Below are 5,000 nucleotides of genomic sequence, written 5' to 3' on the forward strand. Positions count from 1 at the left end.
TACGGTTAGGGTTAGGTTTAGGGTTAGGGTTATGGTAGGGTCAGGTTGGGGATAGTTTTAGTGTTATTTTTTAGTGTTAGGTTTAACGTTAGGTTTAGACCTATTCTTAGGGTTAGGATTAGTGTTAGTGTTAGAGACATTAGGGTTAGGGTTAGGGTTAGGGTTAGGGTTAGGGTTAGGGTTAGGGTTAGGGTTAGGGCTAGCGTTAGGTTTAGGGTCCGGTTGGGGATAGTGTTAGGTTTAGGCTTTAGTGTTATGTGTAGAGTTAGAGTTAGGTTTATTCTAAGGGTTAGGTCTAGGTTTAGTGTTAGAGACATTAGGGTTAGGGTTAGGGTTAGGGTTAGGTTTAGGGTTAGGGTTAGGGTTAGGTTTAGGGTTAGGGTTAGGGTCAGGTTGGGGATACTTTAGGGTTAGTGTTTAGTCTTAGGTTTAACGTTAGGATTAGTCTTATACTTAGGGTTATGATTAGGGTTAGATTTAGAGAAATTAGGGTTAGGGTTAGGGTTGGGGTTAGGGTTAGGGTTAGGGTTAGGATTAGGGTTAGGTTTAGGGTTAGGCTTAGGCTTAGGCTTAGGCTTAGGTTTAGGGTCAGGTTGGGGATAGTCTTAGTGTTTAGTGTTAGGTTTAACGTTAGGTTTAATTTTATACTTAGGGTTATGATTAGGGTTAGTGTTATTGACATTAGGGTTAGGGTTAGGGTTAGGGTTAGGGTTAGGGTTAGGGTTAGGGTTAGGGTTAGTGTTAGCGTTATGGTCTGGTTGCGTATAGTGTTAGGGTTATGCTTTACTGTTAGGTTTAGCGTTAGATTTAGCGTTATTCATAGATTTAGGTTTAGAGTTAGTGTTAGAGACATTAGGGTTAGGGTTAGGGTTAGGGTTAGTGTTAGGGTTAGGGTCAGGTTGGGGATACTTTAGGGTTAGTGTTTAGTGTTAGGTTTAACGTTAGGTTTAGTCTTATACTTAGGGTTATGATTAGGGTTAGAGTTAGAGACATTAGGGTTAGGTTTAGGGTTAGGGTTAGGGTTAGAGTTAGGGTTAGGGTTAGGGTTAGGTTTAGGTTTAGGGTTAGGGTTAGTGTTAGGGTTAGGGTTAGGTTTAGGGTTAGCGTTAGGGTTTGTTTCCGGTTGGGGATACTGTTAGGGTTAGTCTTTAGTGTTATGTGTAGCGTTAGGGTTCGGGCTATTCTTAGGGTTAGGATTAGGGTTTGTGTTAGAGACATTAGGGTTAGGGTTAGGGTTAGGGTTAGAGTTAGGGTTAGCGTTAGGGTTAGGGTTACGGTTAGGGACACTGTCAGGTTGGGGATAGTGTTAGGGTTATGCTTTATTGTTAGGTTTAGCGTTAGGGTTAGCATTATTCATTGTGTTAGGATTAGGGTTAGTGTTAGAGACATTAGGGTTAGGATTAGGCTTAGGGTTAGGGTTAGGGTTAGGGTTAGGGTTAGGGTTAGGGTCAGGTTGGGGATAGTTTTACTGTTATTGTTTAGTGTTAGGTTTAACGTTAGGGTTAGTCTTATTCTTAGGGTTAGGATTAGTGTTAGTGTTAGAGACATTAGGGTTAGGGTTAGGGTTAGGGTTAGGGTTAGGGTTAGGGTTAGGGTTAGGGTTAGGGTTAGGGCTAGCGTTAGCTTTAGGGTCCGGTTGGGGATAGTGTTAGGTTTAGGCTTTAGTGTTATGTGTAGAGTTAGAGTTAGGTTTATTCTAAGGGTTAGGTCCAGGTTTAGTGTTAGAGACATTAGGGTTAGGCTTAGGGTTAGGGTTAGGGTTAGGGTTAGGGTTAGGGTTATGGTTAGGGTTAGGGTTAGGGTTAGGGTTAGGGTTAGGGTTAGGTTTAGGGTTAGGCTTAGGCTTAGGCTTAGGCTTAGGTTTAGGGTCAGGTTGGGGATAGTCTTAGTGTTTAGTTTTAGGTTTAACGTTAGGTTTAGTTTTATACTTAGTGTTATGATTAGGGTTAGTGTTATTGACATTAGGGTTAGGGTTATGGTTAGGGTTAGGGTTAGGGTTAGGGTTAGCGTTATGGTCAGGTTGGGGATAGTGTTAGGGTTATGCTTTACTGTTAGGTTTAGCGTTAGATTTAGCGTTATTCATAAATTTAGGATTAGAGTTAGTGTTAGAGACATTTGGGTTAGTGTTAGGGTTACGGTTAGGGTTAGGGTCAGTTTGGGGATAGTTTTAGTGTTATTGTTTATTGTTAGGTTTAACGTTAGGTTTAGTCTTATTCTTACGGTTAGGATTAGTGTTAGTTTTAGAGACATTAGGGTTAGGGTTAGGGTTACGGTTAGGGTTAGGTTTAGGGTTAGGGTTATGGTAGGGTCAGGTTGGGGATAGTTTTAGTGTTATTTTTTAGTGTTAGGTTTAACGTTAGGTTTAGACCTATTCTTAGGGTTAGGATTAGTGTTAGTGTTAGAGACATTAGGGTTAGGGTTAGGGTTAGGGTTAGGGTTAGGGTTAGGGTTAGGGTTAGGGTTAGGGCTAGCGTTAGGTTTAGGGTCCGGTTGGGGATAGTGTTAGGTTTAGGCTTTAGTGTTATGTGTAGAGTTAGAGTTAGGTTTATTCTAAGGGTTAGGTCTAGGTTTAGTGTTAGAGACATTAGGGTTAGGGTTAGGGTTAGGGTTAGGTTTAGGGTTAGGGTTAGGGTTAGGTTTAGGGTTAGGGTTAGGGTCAGGTTGGGGATACTTTAGGGTTAGTGTTTAGTCTTAGGTTTAACGTTAGGATTAGTCTTATACTTAGGGTTATGATTAGGGTTAGATTTAGAGAAATTAGGGTTAGGGTTAGGGTTGGGGTTAGGGTTAGGGTTAGGGTTAGGATTAGGGTTAGGTTTAGGGTTAGGCTTAGGCTTAGGCTTAGGCTTAGGTTTAGGGTCAGGTTGGGGATAGTCTTAGTGTTTAGTGTTAGGTTTAACGTTAGGTTTAATTTTATACTTAGGGTTATGATTAGGGTTAGTGTTATTGACATTAGGGTTAGGGTTAGGGTTAGGGTTAGGGTTAGGGTTAGGGTTAGGGTTAGGGTTAGTGTTAGCGTTATGGTCTGGTTGCGTATAGTGTTAGGGTTATGCTTTACTGTTAGGTTTAGCGTTAGATTTAGCGTTATTCATAGATTTAGGTTTAGAGTTAGTGTTAGAGACATTAGGGTTAGGGTTAGGGTTAGGGTTAGTGTTAGGGTTAGGGTCAGGTTGGGGATACTTTAGGGTTAGTGTTTAGTGTTAGGTTTAACGTTAGGTTTAGTCTTATACTTAGGGTTATGATTAGGGTTAGAGTTAGAGACATTAGGGTTAGGTTTAGGGTTAGGGTTAGGGTTAGAGTTAGGGTTAGGGTTAGGGTTAGGTTTAGGTTTAGGGTTAGGGTTAGTGTTAGGGTTAGGGTTAGGTTTAGGGTTAGCGTTAGGGTTTGTTTCCGGTTGGGGATACTGTTAGGGTTAGTCTTTAGTGTTATGTGTAGCGTTAGGGTTCGGGCTATTCTTAGGGTTAGGATTAGGGTTTGTGTTAGAGACATTAGGGTTAGGGTTAGGGTTAGGGTTAGAGTTAGGGTTAGCGTTAGGGTTAGGGTTACGGTTAGGGACACTGTCAGGTTGGGGATAGTGTTAGGGTTATGCTTTATTGTTAGGTTTAGCGTTAGGGTTAGCATTATTCATTGTGTTAGGATTAGGGTTAGTGTTAGAGACATTAGGGTTAGGATTAGGCTTAGGGTTAGGGTTAGGGTTAGGGTTAGGGTTAGGGTTAGGGTCAGGTTGGGGATAGTTTTACTGTTATTGTTTAGTGTTAGGTTTAACGTTAGGGTTAGTCTTATTCTTAGGGTTAGGATTAGTGTTAGTGTTAGAGACATTAGGGTTAGGGTTAGGGTTAGGGTTAGGGTTAGGGTTAGGGTTAGGGTTAGGGTTAGGGTTAGGGTTAGGGTTAGGGCTAGCGTTAGCTTTAGGGTCCGGTTGGGGATAGTGTTAGGTTTAGGCTTTAGTGTTATGTGTAGAGTTAGAGTTAGGTTTATTCTAAGGGTTAGGTCCAGGTTTAGTGTTAGAGACATTAGGGTTAGGCTTAGGGTTAGGGTTAGGGTTAGGGTTAGGGTTAGGGTTATGGTTAGGGTTAGGGTTAGGGTTAGGGTTAGGGTTAGGGTTAGGTTTAGGGTTAGGCTTAGGCTTAGGCTTAGGCTTAGGTTTAGGGTCAGGTTGGGGATAGTCTTAGTGTTTAGTTTTAGGTTTAACGTTAGGTTTAGTTTTATACTTAGTGTTATGATTAGGGTTAGTGTTATTGACATTAGGGTTAGGGTTATGGTTAGGGTTAGGGTTAGGGTTAGGGTTAGCGTTATGGTCAGGTTGGGGATAGTGTTAGGGTTATGCTTTACTGTTAGGTTTAGCGTTAGATTTAGCGTTATTCATAAATTTAGGATTAGAGTTAGTGTTAGAGACATTTGGGTTAGTGTTAGGGTTACGGTTAGGGTTAGGGTCAGTTTGGGGATAGTTTTAGTGTTATTGTTTATTGTTAGGTTTAACGTTAGGTTTAGTCTTATTCTTACGGTTAGGATTAGTGTTAGTTTTAGAGACATTAGGGTTAGGGTTAGGGTTACGGTTAGGGTTAGGTTTAGGGTTAGGGTTATGATAGGGTCAGGTTGGGGATAGTTTTAGTGTTATTTTTTAGTGTTAGGTTTAACGTTAGGTTTAGACCTATTCTTAGGGTTAGGATTAGTGTTAGTGTTAGAGACATTAGGGTTAGGGTTAGGGTTAGGGTTAGGGTTAGGGTTAGGGTTAGGGTTAGGGTTAGGGTTAGGGTTAGGGTTAGGGCTAGCGTTAGGTTTAGGGTCCGGTTGGGGATAGTGTTAGGTTTAGGCTTTAGTGTTATGTGTAGAGTTAGAGTTAGGTTTATTCTAAGGGTTAGGTCTAGGTTTAGTGTTAGAGACATTAGGGTTAGGGTTAGGGTTAGGGTTAGGTTTAGGGTTAGGGTTAGGGTTAGGTTTAGGGTTAGGGTTAGGGTCAGGTTGGGGATACTTTAGGGTTAGTGTTTAGTCTTAGGTTTAAC

Source organism: Strix uralensis, chromosome 2 (genome assembly GCF_047716275.1).
Source record: "Strix uralensis isolate ZFMK-TIS-50842 chromosome 2, bStrUra1, whole genome shotgun sequence".
Classification (NCBI taxonomy): domain Eukaryota; kingdom Metazoa; phylum Chordata; class Aves; order Strigiformes; family Strigidae; genus Strix; species Strix uralensis.